Source organism: Adiantum capillus-veneris, chromosome 14, assembly GCF_014529385.1.
Source record: "Adiantum capillus-veneris isolate H3 chromosome 14, ASM1452938v2, whole genome shotgun sequence".
Taxonomy (NCBI): Eukaryota; Viridiplantae; Streptophyta; class Polypodiopsida; order Polypodiales; family Pteridaceae; genus Adiantum; species Adiantum capillus-veneris.
In genome coordinates, this window is record NC_140944.1 from 9,526,424 (window position 1) to 9,543,696 (window position 17,273).

A 17,273-nucleotide genomic window follows, 5' to 3' on the forward strand; every position below is an offset into this window, starting at 1 on the left:
TAATACCTCATGGGTACCCACACTCTCTCCCTCTCAACTCCCCGTATGCAAGCAAGAGTGGCCATAGAGGCGGCTTGGAAGATTATAGCCACTGAGTGATCGATCGTGGGTGTCTTCTCACCATTGAGCAAGCCATATGTGCTATATATGTTGGAATTAGGGTTGCAGAGAAACACACACAGCTTGGAGAAGACAAAGGAAGCTCAAGGCACACAATAGAGAGTGTGTTACTTAGTGTGCAATGGAAAGATGGATAGCCCTAGAGTGATGGGCGTATATACAATGCACGGGGAAAAAAACCTCCTAAAGAGGGAAAAAATGCCTCGGCGGTCCTAGTGTGTTCACACACATCACTACCACATGTATATGGTAACAAATCCCCCCTGGAGTGATGTGGTGAACGAGAGCTGGCACATGAGTAAAGGGAAGTGCCATGCCCTAAGGACATGATCAGTCCACAAAGGGGAGTAAGCCCAAAGCTTTGCGGAAAGCTTCGAGCTTCTCATGAGACAATGCCTTTGTGAAAAAATCTGCAAGGTTGTCCTATGTTGGCACATAAGCCAAGTTGATCTCTCCTCTAAGAGCCTTCCCTGACATAGTGGTAATGCACCTCGCAACTGCCAATGCGCTCTGACTGCCTGTGTAGATAGTGTTGGCAGTGTCTTGTTCAAAGGGGGGGCAATTGCAAAAGAGAAATGTGCAACAATGGACTTAAAAGACCCTAAGGTTCAGCCCATTAAGACTTCCAAAATGCTAAGGTTCCAAAGTTCAAAGGTTGTGTCCATCACTAGGAAAATTGGATGCTTAGTGTGTGTGCCAAAAAGTCTTCAAAGAGTCCTACTTAGGAGGGGGCGAGCCCTAGAAGTAGGGGATGAGAGACAAACACACACACACAAGCTCCCTTTACACAAAGGGAATGAGGGACACATGTCAGCTCCCTAGCCCAAATGCCCCGAAGATGTACTCAAATCCTATTGGATGGCCATGGAGGTGGACCAATGAGAATTAGGCTAGAGTAAATCTAGTTTAACTAATTTAAAAACACTTAATAAAAGAACCAATAGGATTTAAGCTCTCTAGAAGACTGTTGGATAGTCTCCCAAGGGGTCCAATGAGCATTCAACAGCCCAATGGATTGCCTGATTCCTATTGGCCAGGAGAGAAAGGGGTCCAATGAGAGTTGAGTTGCATTAATTAATTAGCTAAAGCTCTCACAAAAGGGGAAAGGGGGACACATGTCACATGCTCTTGAAATTCCATTGGTTAAGCCTGGGGAGGTTCGATAGGGTGTGAGCATGAGCAAATAGCAAGCGGGGTCGACCAAGAGAGAGAGGGGGCTGATTTTCTCAAGGCATTGTTGCATACACACTCACACTAGTCCATGTGTGGAGTAAGAAGACTCTCTCTCTCCTTCTCAAGATTTAATGGAAAGCTTATCACCTACTTCAAGCATGTGAGAAGGGAGGCCTACACCAACAACTCTTGGCTTTGTGATGCAAATCCAACCAAGAGACAAGCTTCAATGCATGCTCATCTCCTCTACCATGCTAATTACTAAGCTAAGCTATGCTAATACGAGTGATGATGTGAGGAGATGTACATCTTTCTCGTAAGACTACTCCTTCTTCCTCTCAATCTACTCTCATACCCCGCTAGCTCTCACCATCTTCGAAGGTGTGTGAGGTCTTGGGTCTAAGACCATGAGGGAATTGATGTTGTGTTTAATAAGTGTTTTGCTTAGTGCTTGAAGTTTCCATCTTCATTGCACTAGCTAGTATTGAAGGAACACAAAGAATTGTATTGTAAAATGTCTCTCTTGATGGAGGAAACCATAATACAAAGAATTTTGGAGGGGGGACCGGCTCCATGTAAATCCGGTCCTCAACTCTTGTCAATATCTTAATTTCTCTCTATTTTGAAGTATTGTTCATGCTATCTAACTAGGTGTTATACTTTTTGTTGCTCTCTCCACGCAAGCACTCTTGTTATTCTCATTAGGAATCTATTCTAATGAAATTCTCAATATGTTCATGCTATTTTTAGATACACACAAGTTACTATGCCATTAAATGTTACACTCGACACATTAGCCCTGTAGGTCATTCAACCCCCGATGCACTAATCGTGTAGATGAGCCTAGCAAAAAGAAGAAGACCTAAGAAACACCCCCGATCCAACAAAGCCCCAGGTCAACGACCCTTTTGTTTAAGGATAAGCGATGTAGGTGATCCTAGTCTTGTAGCGACAATGCCATGAGAAACATAACACGTGAGTCCAATCACAATAGCACTTTCCATACGCACAAACAAACCTTTCCGAATCAGTTAGACTATACAGGGTCTCTACCCTTACACATCTACCATAAACCATCCATATCACTTCATGATCTAATCCCAAAATCATAAACCATAATCCAATCACATCACACGGGTGAGCACTCCACCCAACTCGGGTGAGGCACAACCAATCCTACATAACCACTTTAGAACATAACATGGTTGCAAAACTTTCGGCAACATTTTAGCAACATAACCATATCCACTAAAAAAAACCCAAGAGCCACACCGGTTTCCACCATAAAATCACAACCATAATCCATGAGGGAATCTCAGCCCTTAGCCACAAATCATATTCACAATGAACCAACTCCCGCACTCTGAGTTTGTGATATATCCCCTGTAGTCAATCGGAGTCCACACACATATGACTCTTAAGACATGAGTTTTTCATGCATAAAAGAAGTCCGACTAGCAACTAAACATGATATAAAAATCCAATTTTGACAACATCCAACCATGCAAAGTTGACGCATCACATCTGCACTTCACCCCTCTAGCACATAGGGCTAGTTTTGACGTAGAAAGGTGGAAAGCTACCATAAGCATGCACATGAGTAATCCACATCAATCCATAAAGTTTCATACATCATATAATAACATTCCATCACCATAAACATGATGCAAAACAGCTCCGACCTTTAGGTCAACCATAAACCATAACTTCACACATATGCAAAATACAACTTTTTGACGTTTTCGGGAGCATGCATAACATGCAAATGAAAATATTTGACCTCAAACCAGTGCATCAGGCTTAGCTTCATAATGTAGACTATCACTCTATCACATCACTCTCCCCATATGATACTCACACAACAAACGGTAACCCAAAAAGAAAGCCACTTTAATCATATTTGCCTATGAGGTTCGGGTTGACTAACCATATTTCCTCACATAAGTTTATGGGCATCTAATAACTAAAATCAACTCATCAAAACAAACCATAAATCATACATAAGTAACTCGATTAACTCACAACGTCATATGGTACTCCCGCTTGGTAGCACCCCTACACGCATAGGTAAAAACGGTTATGGAATGATTAATAACGCGCATACTCGAGGTGATAACGGAGATGTAAATACATTTATCATCAAGTTTCATCAAGATATTTAATTGGTTAAGTGGGTTTGCTCATCCGGTGAATGTATATAGTGGTTATCCAATGAGTCTGGAGTTCAAAAATTTGAATGTGCAGCTGGCAACGAGCTGTTTTTTTACCATATCTCTTAGCTCGTGCGTGATTTTCACATGACACTGAGGAAAGAAAATGTACTAAATGATGTGTTTGATCTTCGGCATCAAGGGTTTGGACTGTTTCATAACGGTTTGTGAGTTATGACCAAAACAATGTTCCTACCGCCTCTATGACGTGAAAAAAAAAGCGCTTTTTATGCACGCATGTGATCATAAACACATCGTGTGCATAGATCAATATGTTAAACTTGGATGAAATAATCATGGGGCAACTTCATACATACTCGATTAATCCATACATGCACTCGTACACGAAAAAATAATCATCGAGAGCGTGACTACTAAAAAAACGACATAGAGAGAGAGAGATTATGATGGTTATATGGAGTTTAGAGCTTCTCAACATGCTTTAGAATCAATTAGGGACTATCGAAAGGCTTTTTGCTTTGCTGCAAGAGAGCGGTGATGAGAGCTACGTAGAAATGTTCACCATGAGAGCTTATGGAGAGCGCGTACACCTTGAAACGAGAAAGGAGATAGTAAGCAAATAGAGAGAGAATATCGTTCTTCTTCTTCTTCTTCCTGTATACAAGAGAGAAGAGCTTATGGAGATGGTGATGAAGAGCTTGCACCACTCCGTATACTAGGTACGTATAACCTTGCGCTAGTAGACGCAACAGACGCCCCTGAAAACTGAGGGCTGCAGGAGATTTTATAGGCACTGCGAAAAGCTGGAGTGAGCCCCAAGCCAGCTACTAGCATCCCTTCTTAGCTAGGAATAGCTCCATGCTTTTTGGAACTTTTCTAAAAATATGCCTTTGCTTTTGGTGGTCAACTCTCCCACTTACCATTCAATTTTTACAATAAAACTGACCAATTGAACAGTATCCGGCCAACTAATGAAATTGTGGCTAGACTGTGTCACACCGATGTCCTGACATAATTATGACTTTCCCGTACTTCCCGGCGTCTTTACGATACCGCTTTTTAAAAAAAATCCGTAAAAATCTCGTTTGGTCCCGTTTTTTCTTCTGGTGATCATTTTTAAATCGGACGGAAACTAGAATTAATATTTTTATGCTTAGGTCATCCTAAAAAGCACATTGCTTTTCAAAAACATTGAAAACCACGAAAAGCTAAAAATAGCGTAAAAAGAAAAAAACAATTTTTTTAAAAATTGAACCACGGGTTTTTGTTGTCCACTGGAATAAGAAAGCGGACTCGCTTTTCACTAAAAAGCACTAAAAAACATGAAAAGCTAAAAATAGCATGAAAAGCACTCGAAAAGCATATTTTTACAAAATTAAACTATAGCTTTCTCGAAAAACGTAGATTAAGGATCCGACCTTGCTTTTTGCAAAAAACCACCTAAAAGCATAAAAAGCATCAAAAATCTAAAAATAGCAATTTTTTCCAAAACTGAACCAAAAATCCGTCTAATCTACTGGAACATGGAAACAACTTTGCTTTTTACTTCATAACCTTACAATACTGTCAATCAAGCATCTTAAATTAAAATTTGACAAAATAGATATTGAAAGCTATTTTTCTTATTGTTAAAAGAGACCCAAAATTTGGGGATCTTACATCCTCCCACACTTGAAAAATTTGAGGTGTCCTCACCTCGACATAAATTCTGAATGATTTAGTCTCATTATTACATCAAAACATTTCCAAGTGGCATCTTTTTGAGGATACATTGACCATTTAACAAGGTTCAATAATGGTCCAATTACGTAGAGGTTTAATTCTACTTTGAAGTATCACTTTGGGATATACTTCAAAAGTTCCATCAGTAGAGGTAGATAATAGAGAATCATCAATGTGTTGCGGATCATGTACATACTTCTTGAGTAAGGTGACGTAAAAAACATTATGCAATTTTAAGTGTGGTGGTAGCAAGAGTCTGTAAGCTTGATCATTAATCTTGTCTGTGATTACAAAAGGTCCACAATATCTGGCACTGCGCTTCTTACACTTATCCATTGATAAAGAACTACGTTTGGATTTTTCTCTCAAAAATACCTTATCGCCCTCTTCAAAAAGTCTGATAGATCGTTTTGGGTCAGCATAACTCTTTTGTCTATCTTGAGAAGTCTTAATATCCTGCCGTATAAGATCGGTTTGTAGTTGCATTTCATCCAACATTTTGTTGGATGCTTGAACTCGTATGAGAGGATCTGTGCATTTGAGTGAAGTAAGACACTCTTGTCCATACAATGCTAAAAAAGGAGAAATCCCAATTGAGCGTTGGAATGAGGAATTATATTCAACCAAATACAAATATTTAGTCCATTTACTCTGCTCATGCATAATAAGCTCTTAACATGTCTTCAATGATTTTATTTGTTCTTTCTGCCTGCCCATCAGTTTGAGGGTGATGAGCAGTACTAAAGGCCAACTGGGTTCCTGTAGCTGAGAATAGGCTTTCCAAAAATTAGAGGTGAACTACGCATCATGATAAAAAATTATCCGACGAGGTAAACCATGATGCATGAGGACACCTTTCATGAAAGCTTGAGCTATATCCTTAGCCATAAAAGTTGTCTTGACTTGAAATAAATGGGTCATTTTTGTAAGCATGTCAACAACCACAAAAAAAGAGTCATATCCCAGAGATGTAGGAAGTCATGTAATAAAATCCATGGATATACATTCGCATTTCGATTGCATGGAAAATATCCAATGTTTTGAATTTTGTGCTTCATCAAAAGACAAAGGCTCCTCAACATCATGTAAGCTAGACACAGCCAAAGCATAACAATCTGATGCATGAGATGCATGGCGAGAGCCTGAACGAGTATGACTAGGCAAAGGTGCATCCAATTTACTATCACGCAAAGTGTGCACCAGCCATTTTGGCATACCTCTAGCCTGCTCATTTTTAGCCCTTTCCTCATCAAGTACACCATGTACATCTGCATCAGTAATAGGCTGATCTGTAACATTTTTAGAAACCCCCATAGGCTGTACATTTTCCTCATTGGAACTTACATTCGTATTTCCACCACTGAAAAGAGGCAACAAAGTGTCATAAATTTCATGTGAGCTTACATTATTGTCTCTAGTGCATGACAGCAAGGGCTGAACAGAATCTTCCAGAAACACCACATCCCGTGAAACCAAAATACGTTTTGTTTGCGGATGATACAACGTGTAACCTTTGCTTTCAGCTCTATAACCAACAAAAATACATTTGACAGCCTTATCCTCCAATTTTCTGTGTTGTGTTTGTGGCACCAAAGCATATGCCAAACAGCCAAAAACATGCATGTGCTCAATAAAAGGCTTTCTATCATGCCATGCTTCATATGGAGTAATAGACTGCAAAGCTTTCATAGGACACCTGTTTAGTACATAAGTGGCACACATGATGGCCTCAAGCCAAAAAGAATGCGGCAAAGCTTGACTTTTGACCATACATCGTGCCATTTCCGTAAGTGACCTGTTTTTTCTCTAATTAACACCATTTTGCTGAGGTGTATAAGGCACTGTACATTGGTGTTTTATCCCACAACTAGCCAGAAATGCATTGAATTCATGAGACATATATTCCCCCCCTCGATCGGAATGGAGGGTGCCCATAGTACATTTCGAGACATTTTCAGCATAGCCAGAAATTGTTTGAAGCACATAAAAACTTTGGACTTCGCTTTAAGCAAAAATACCCATGCATGCCTGGAGTAATCATCAATGTAAGTCACGAAGTAAAGGTAATTGCCCAAGGACGGAGTTTGCATGGACCCACAAACGTCACTATGCACAAGCTACAACCTGTATGTGGCCCTAACTGAACCATCCTTTGGAAACTTAGAATGCTGCATTTTACCCAAAATACAGCCTTCACAGACATGTTTAGCAGGTGCTTCAAGAGGCGGCAAAGAAGCAACCATATCAATTTTTTTGCAAACGCAGCAAACTCGCAAAATTTAGATGACCAAAACATGCATGCCAAAGTTTTGCATCTAAAATAGCCCTTGAATCTGCAATTGCATTTGCAAAATTTTGTCCACACTTGTCATACAAAGTGAGCTTATACAACCCACGACACAAAATCCCCTATGTAACAATTTCATCACCAAAACTGAAATCATGAACTGTACATCTATCATCCACAAATTTGACTACAAGTCCAAGTCTAGCAAGTGCAGATACAAACAAAAGATTCTTCTTGATCCCAGGTACATAAAGTGCATCAGCAAGTGTGAAAGAACTGCCATTAGCAGCAATAAGCACAATCTTTCCAACTCCTTGTACCGGATAAGAGGCATTTGTTGGCACAAGTGACTGAATTCCCATGAGGGACAGACTCGAGAGAGGTGAACAATTCACGATGTGAGGTAATGTGCTTTGTAGCACCACTGTCGGAATACCACACATGTGAATCTACAGCAACTAACATGCATACATCATGGACAGCAGGATTGTAAGTGCACTCTGCACTAAAAGCCCATTCTGCATCAACATCAGCATTACAGTCTCCTTTTACAGAAGACTCAACAATGGCTGCATTTGTAGTGGAACCAGCATTTGCAGTGGAACCACCCTCTTTCTTCTTAGCCTCTTTGGCCTTTAACTTAGGACACTGCTTGATCAAGGGATCATTAGCTTTACAATAATGGCAACGCATCTTCTTTTTGCCCTTATCACCATAATTGCTAGACGATGTGTTGCTAGCAGAAGCACTGGGAACAGAAGTTTTTCCACTCACAACAGAACCATAAGAAGTGGTTGCATTGTTGTTACCACCCTTTCTTTGAGAAGCAATAAAAGCCTGTTCAACTGCACGCTGTCTATTCCTGTTTTTTCTGGAAAGTGAATCTTGCAACAGAAATGTGCATAATGCATCAAACTTGACAGCTTCTAGATTTCCTTGGGTCATAAGTCTCCAAGTACTAGCAAAAGTCTGGTAAGAATCTGGTAAGGCATCAAGAACAATTTGCACAAGGGAACTATCTGAAATGACTTCACCTGCAGAAAAAGTTGCTCATTGATATCCTTGACACTAGCAAGGAAAGTGTCCATATCATCTTCCTCATGCATAATATTTGACTCCAGCACTTTACGCAACAAAGCAATTTTAGCCTCATTGCGACTTGCATAAAGACCAGTCAAAATATCCCAAGCCTGTTTTGCAGATTTTGCTGAACGGATGTGAGGAACAATGGTGTGCTTCACAGACAAACGCAATCAATGCATGAGCCTGCGCATCCTTTACATCCCAACGAGCTTGTTCTGCCTAGGCAAAACAACTCTAATAGTAGCAATCCTTGCAGCAAGACCTGCAACATCCTCAACATCACCTACATCCTCAAAACCAGGACGTACATCAATGCCCTACACAATATTCCAGTCGCCCTTTGACACAAGAACTTGTTGCATCATATAAGCCCATATAGGGTAATTGTCCCCATCCAACTTGTCCTCAGCAGCAGCAAACATCTTGAAGACATCTGTGTTGTTGTCAGCCATGGTAAATGTTGCACCTGATATGAAAACTTCCCAAAAATAAGAGAAATGGAGCGGGAATAACACGTGCTATATAGCACAAACCGTAGAAGACTGTAAGGCACCTGTTATGCAGAAAACGGCACTAACAAAACTTCTGTACAAAATGACAAAATTGCCTGTGCAGACCTGCCTGTAGTGGAAATAGAGGCCGAAATGAGCCCCAAAATATTTATCGACCTGCATATGCTCGCCAAACCTCACTGTAATTGGAGAAAGTGAGCAAGCATGTGTTGTAGTAGCTGGCGACTAAGCCCAGGAGGACGCAACCTGCTCTGATACCAATTGTTGGAATTAGGGTTGCAGAGAAACACACACAGCTTGGAGAAGATGAAGGAAACTCAAGGCACCCAATAGAGAGTGTGTTACTTAGTGTGCAATGGAAAGATAGATAGCCCTAGAGTGATGGGCGTATATACAATGCACGGGGGGGAAAACCTCCTAAAGAGGGAAAAATGCCCCTACAGTCCTAGTGTGTTCAAACACATCACTACCACATGTATATGGTAACAATGAGTCCCCAATAATAGTTCTTCCATGAGTCTAGAGCATGTAGAACTGCTAAGAGTTCCTTCTCATATATCGCTAGAGCTTGATCAACAGGGTCGAGCCTTCGACGTGTGTGCTTATCAAGTGTGCTTAGAGATTCTAGTCTATGGTAAGTCGGACTTCTGTGGGCTTAATGTATGTAGGAGATGCTTGGTTGATGATGTGATTAGAGTTGGTGATTAATGGCTAATCTCTATTGCATTAAATGAGCATTCTCTTTAATCCTCTCATTCGATACATTCGATGCTCGTGCTTCCTTGCCCTAGCCGGGTTGTTGATCCTAGGATTGATAATTTTGTTGGTCTTGGGTTGATTAGGCTATGCTACGATTGTCCCCCGACACTTCCCAATGCTTGCTTGGTCAAGTTCACTCCCAAGCCTTGCTTGAATCAAGCTCATAGATCTCCAATTCTCTCCCTTACTTGCTCTCAACTTGCTAATTGACTCTCTGCTCGATGTTGCAAATCTTGCCCCCGTTTGCTCACTTATCTTCATTCTCAATTCCCTATGTGTCAATTTTCCAAGCTCTTGCCTTGTGCAGACTTTGCCCCATTTCTCTGCAGATTCCCAAACCCCCCTCAAGATTCCCTCTTCTCCGAGGGGGGGAACGCACGTGTCGGGGAAGCCAAGCTCCGCCAGGTTTTCTTCGTGATCTAGCTTCCCCTTGTCAAATCCGGGCCGACGATCCCACGCTGCCAAGTATCAAACTCCATCCGAGCTCCGACGCCACTGAGGGAGCACCATCGTCGATTGTCGCGGCTCTAATACCAGTTGAAAGTGCACGTACTATGGATGTGTGTGTGTGCGGTGCGGTGCACTGTGGGAGAGGGGAAGAGAAAGACGCTTGTTGTGTGTGTAGAGCAAGCCTCATGAAAGTGAGGAGCACCTTATTCTTTTGGTATGTCAAGAGTAAGGTTAGTGTATGTACACACGGTGGACAACCGAACAGTGGACTTTCGCCCTTGGACAAAGGTGCAACGCCTTTACCCCAACACCAGGATCAAAATTGTTTGCTATTAATAATGATCTCACACGTTTTCTTAATTTTAATATTATTTTTGATATTATGGCCAACATGTAGCAACATCTGAAAGCTTTAGAATACTCTCCCGAAGGTCTGCAAAGAGCTACAAGCCAACATCTGTTTTTTAAAGGCTATTTGACTTGTTATATCAAAATGGTTCATCAGGTTAGAGCAACCATGAGAACTGCAAATTGCGAGCTCTATTCATTCATGCTGCACTTCAGTGTTAAGGCATATAACAAATTGAGAGAGAGAGAGAGAGAGAGAGAGAGAGAGAGAGAGAGAGAGAGAGAGAGAGAGAGAGAGAGCTCTTACTGGATGCTTGAGAATTGGTGTTGAGTGCCGAGATGCAAAACATCAGTTGCAGAGGGGAGTGATGATGCAAAATGTTGGTTGCAGAGGCATGTTAGTGTTTATAAACAAACTCAAAAAGCAAGCATGTTGCTTTTTGACGATATGTATTGAAAGCGAGTGAGGTGGCAGTGTTGTTTTTACTTGGTTTTTTTGGGTCAATCTCTAACATTGGATAACCAAGCTTTCCTTATCTAGTCTTATATTTTTTTATTAAAAAACACCTCAATCACCTAGCACTACCATCAGTTGTTGTGTGTTCACAAAGGCACTCTGACTAGGTGATGTGGCATCCTTGCTCTCCTATCACAAGCAAGAATGGGCTTTATTGGCGATGGAGCTAGCGAGCAGATTTTATGTGCACAATAAGCCTAAGCGACGAGGCAGGTGGCAGCAAGACCGTGGTGATGTGCTATGTGGGGGCACCAACAAATAGCTACACATTGGGTAGCAAGTAGTGCCATTTAGAATTGACAAGGCAATGGAGAAAATGAAGGTGATGGAGGGAAGCCATGAGTCAAGCCGCAACCATGACAGCCTCAGGCCTATAAGGCCATGGCGTTTTTGTACACAACAGGACACTGTTGTGTAGTGCCATAGCAGCAGAGGTGTTTATAACACATTCGGCACGGTCGGAGATGGGGGTTGTCATGTGCCTAATAATATACCTAAGACAAGCCGAGACATGGGTGTTGGTAGGCTGTTGACAGAGGTCTATGAGAGCTATGATGGGCAGCAACAAAGGATGAGAGGATGATGGAGGCTGAAGAGGTGCAATTGGCATGGCTCAAGGTGGTAGCCTGTAGTGTGGAACTTGCATATGTCATCAGCTTTGATCTCCATCTCTGCCAATTCCAGCAAGCCTTAAGGCATTCCATTCGCAACTAGATCTCATCAAGGCTTCTTTATACGTTGTTATTGTGGTCCTTGTTTGTAGTTGCATATGAGACTATAGATTTTCTTTCTAGCTTAATGTGGAGCTACCGAGTGAATTAGATCAATGTTAGCAAGGAGGAGGACTTTGGTGCCATAGCTGTTTCTTTTCTGATGATTAACAAAATTGAAGAGTTGGGGTTTGGCGCCAATGTAGTTGCTTGTTGATGATTAGCAATGTCGAATGTGAGGGGGAGCTGCTTGCACAAGTTTGGATTCTACCCTACAGAGGTGATCACATTGTTGCGCAGTTTAGCGCTGGTTTTGGCAACAAAAGGACCTATTGAGCATATTTTCATTGCTAAGATGGGGCAAAGAGAAGAAAGAAAGAGGATATATTGGATATAAAGATCGAGGATTGGCGCTAGTTTGCTGCAAATTTTGCATTCCATGCCTCACTTCATGCTAATTACTATTCTTGCCAAAGCCATTCATGTTGTAAATAGGTTTACAGGGAAACACACATAGCTTGGAGAAGACGAAGAAGCTCAAGGCACACAATAGAGAGTAGATTACTTAGTGTGCAATGAAAATATAAGTTAGCCATAGAGTGATGGGTGTATATAAAATGCACGGGAAAAAAACCTCCTACTGAGGGAAAAATTGCCTCGATGGTCCTAAATATGTTCACACACATTACTACCACATGTATATGGTAGCAAATCCCCCATACGGTGAACGAGAGTTGGGACATAGAATATAGAGAAGTGCCATGCCTTGAGGACATGATCAGTCCACAAAGGGGAGTAAGCCCAATGCTTTGTAGAAAGCTTCAAACTTTTCATGAGGCAATGCCTTTGTGAAAATATCTACAATGTTACCATGTGTTGGCACATAAGCCAAGTTGATTTTTCTTGCAGGGTTGAGATCCCTCATGGATTATGGTTGTGATTTTGATTGTGGAAGCCGGTGTGGCTCTTGGATCTTTTTTTTGGCCCAATCTAATTCCAAAAAAGCATGTAAATATTCTTATACTAACTAATATCTAATTCTCCTAAATGATTTTCTCATGTTAAACTGATCATTTAATATGGGAAGTACCAGGGGAGAAAAAGCTAGAGGATTGGTTAAGCTGGCAGACCGGCCACAGTAGGGATCCAAAGGAGGGAAAATAGGGATCCAAAGGGGGGGCCATCTGCAAAAGAGCAATGTGCAACAATGGGCTTTAAAGACCCTAAGGTTCAGCCCATTAAGACTTCCAAAATGCTAAGGTTCCAAAATTTAAAGGTTGTGTCCAAAGGTCAAACACTAGGGAAATTGGATGCTTTGTGTGTGTACCAAAAAGGTCTTCACTACTCCTACAAAGGAGGGGGCGATCCTTGCAAGTAGGGGATGAGAGAGAAACACACACACACACACACACACACACACTCACAAGCTTCCTTTACACAAAGGAAATGAGGGACACATGTAAGCTCCCTAGCCCAGATGCCCACACGGTGCACTCAAATCCTATTGGATGCCCATGGAGGTGGACCAATGAGAATTAGGCTAGAGTAAATCTAGTTTAATTCATTTAAAAACACTTAATAAAAGGACCAATAAGAATTAAGCTCTCTAGAAGACAATTGGACAGTCCCCCAAGGGGTCCAATGAGAATTCAACAGCCCAATGGCTTGCCCGATTCCTATTGACCAAGAGACAAAGGGGTCCAATGAGAGTTTAGTTGCATTAATTAATTACCTAAATCTCTCACAAAAGGGGAAAGGGGGACACATGTTAGAAGGCTATCACTTATGCTACTTAATTTTCATTGGCTAAGCCTGGTGGGGTCCAATGGGAAGCCAACAAGAGGAAATAGCTGAGGGGTCGACCAAGAGAGAGAGGGGGATGAATTTCTCAAGGCATTATTCCACACATACTCACACTAGATTATATGTGAAGCAAGAAGACTCTCTCTCTCTCCTTCTCAAGCTTTAATGGAAAGCTTATCACCTACTCCAAGCTTGTGAGAAGGGAGGCCTTCACCAACAACTCTTGGCTTTGTGATGCAAATCCAACCAAGAGCCAAGCTTCAATGCATGCTGATCTCCTCTACCATGCTAATTACTAAGCTATGCTATGCTAATATGAGTGATTATGTGAGGAGATGTACATCTTTCTCATAAGACTACTCCTTCTTCCTCTCAATCTACTCTCATACCCCGCTAGCTCTCACCATCTTCGAAGGAGTGTGAGGTTTTGGGTCTGAGACCGTGAGGGAATTGATGTTGTGTTTTGTAAGTGTTTTGCTTGATGCTTGAAGCTTAAATCTTCATTGCGCTAGCTAGTTATTGAAGGAACACAAAGAATTGTATTGTAAAATGTCTCTCTTGATGGGGGGAAACCTATAATACAAAGCCTTTTGGAGGGGGGACCGGCTCCATGTAAATCCGGTCCTCAATTGTTGTCAATAGCTTAATTTCTCTCTCTTTTGAAGTATAGTTAATGTTATCTAACTGGGTGTTATGCTTTTTGTTGCTCTCTCCACCCAAGCACTCTTGTTATGCTCATTAGGAACCTATTATAATGAAATGCTCGCTATGTTCATGTTATTTTCCGCTACACACAAGTTACTAGGCCATTAAATGTTACATTGAAACAAATCACAAGGTTTTTCTTTTCTTGCTCAAGAAGGGAGGTCCTCAAGCTAGCTACGAATGGTTGGTATTATTAATTACAATTGAGTGAGTAGAAAAGGGATTTTTCAGCCTTGCAGTGCGCTTGCCTTCATGCAAATAACGGGGCATCACCGTCGAGAGCTATGGTCTTAATAGTGGAGTCCTATGGAGCTTGCCTACGGCTTAACCACTATTGAGCTATTAAAAGCTTGAAAAGAGCTGGTGCTATTTTGGTGTTGAACGACCCTCTCTTCTATTCCTTGCAATTAATGGTATTCGAGCCACGGGTTCAGTAGCTTGAGTGCTTTTCTAAAGGGGTAAAGAGGAGTAGCAACTAGGGCTTGAAGTGCCAAAGTACACTTAAAAAAGTTTACACCTAAAAGTTGTTAGAATGGCTGACAATAGTAAAGAGAGTGAAATTAATGCTGATAGCTATGATTTTGCTAATGAGCGGGCTACTAATGATGCCCCTATTCTTGTTAACGACCTTGTTTCTAGGCTTCAACAATCCATGGGCAATCCATCCCTCCAAAGTGAGTGCAACGGCACCTTCGTGCTCATGGGATTCTCCAAATTCCCCACCATGACGAGAGAGTACCTAGGAAGCCTCCTTGTGAGACTCCCAAAAGAGGCCTCTCTCCGATTCGGGAAGAAGAAGAGGATCCATACGAAGGGCTCAAAAATTTGCTTCTTGATGATGCATCTCCTTCCCAAAGGAGAACTCAAGAGCCCTGACCGAAGGAACAAGAAAGAAGTGAGTCTCCTACCACCTCGGCGATGATGGCTCCACGAAGACAGTGGGCTAAACGCTCTCCATCACCTCCTAAACGGAGAAGACCATCGCACACTTCTCCACACCATAATTCAAAGAGGGATGATAAAAAGCAAGAGAAGAAAAATGCGAGAAAGAGGTCACCCTCTTCTCCATCTTCTTCATCCTCTACCTCTTATGAAGAAAGTGTTGGTGCGGACAAAGAGAACCAAGGCAAGAAAAAGGTGAGAAAGAGGTCACCCTCTTCTCCATCTTCCTCAAATTATTCATCTTTTGAAGAAAGCGATGGTGCAACTTTTGAACCATCAAAAAGAAGAGGCCGTAGGAAACCCTATGCCATGTGGAAGAGGTCGTCCAAACTCAAGAAGTTCAAAGAGGGAGGAAAGAGCATCTCTTTCCTTACCTACAATGGCACCTTTGGTGCTACGGACAAAGTCTTGGCCTTTATCGAACAATTTGATGTGGAATTTGGAGATGAGGGCTTCACAAAGTCCTCTAAGCTACGCCATGTAGCCATGCACTTTCAAAAGTCTGCCAGGCAATGGTGGTCATGCCTACGGGCAAACGGTGAAGCTCCACGAACATGGAAAGCTTTAAGAGCTTCCATTCTAAAGCAATTTTTGGCCATCGATGCCAAAGACAAAACTCACTGAATGGTAAAGCTTGAAGCTCTCTCCCTACGAATCCATTCACAAATATGTAGACAAGTTTTGGGACTTACATCTCAAAGCCACTGTCTTCAAAAAGATAAATTTTGCAGAGCAAAAACAACAATTTTGTGCGGGCTTAACTGAAGAAATGCGGAGTATGTCAACTCCCAAAGGCCTCGCACCATATCTGCGGTTATATACCATACTATGATGGCTTCTCAAATCAATTTCCAAACAGGGGCTAAGAGAAATTCTAAGCCCACGAAAAACAAGGGTTCCAATGAGCGTAAGGGAAAGACAATGTCCAAAAGTCTCCTAAGGGCAATTCCAATAACAACAAAGCTAAGGAGAAGGGAGTTTACAAAGGCAAAAACAAACTCTCTCTTGAAGAGCTTAAGCGTTATCGCAAGGATAACCGATGTTTCAAGTGCAGAGAGCAAGGGCATGCGTATCGCGCTTGTCCCCAAAAAAACACCCGCCATGAGCCTCCTCGAGCTACCTTGGTCGGAATCCAAGAAGAGGAAGCTCACCACAAAGGATCTCCTCTATGCCATGCTTGGGGAAGAAAGGTAAGAGAACATGATGCTTTTATTCTCTTTGAACCTGGTTCTACTCACAGTTTCATATCCACAGAGTTGGCCACCAAGCTAGGCATCCAAGCCTATGAGATGGGAGATGTCTTACTTGCAAATGGTGCTTTCAAGGGGCAAGAAGTGTCAGTTACTCCCTTAATTGGGAAATTGAGGCTCCATGTCCAAAGCTATGTGGACAAAGAGGACTTCTTTATATCTCCTCTCAAGCACGAGGATGTAATCTTAGGGGCACCATGGTTTGATCGCATGGCTGCCAATGTTAAATTCCCTAAAAGGAAAATCTACTTTAGGTTCAGGGAAAAAGATATGTACATAGATGCTAAGGAAATGGGTAACACCATACCCATTGTACATACGCAAGCTTTCAATAAGTCAATAAAGAGCTCTATTTCCATGTACATGATTTTTGTTAAAGATTCTCAAAATGAACCTAATGTTTTAGCAAAAAAAAACAAACACATACACAAGGATTTAGAGTTATCCAATTTTCTCAAGGGGTTTCACGTTGTCTTTATTGACGACATCCCTTGTGAACTACCTCCGAAACAAGGCGATGATGACCATGCAATTGAACTTCTTCCAGGAAGTTCACCACCTAATAAACCTCCTTATAGAGTTTCTCAAGCTCAACAAGAGGAGATTATGTGGCAAGTGCATGAGTTAGTTGAGAAGAGCATGGTTAGGCCTAGCTCATCTCCATTTTGCTCACCTGTGCTATTAGTGCAAAAGAAAGACGGCACATATCGTATGTGTGTCG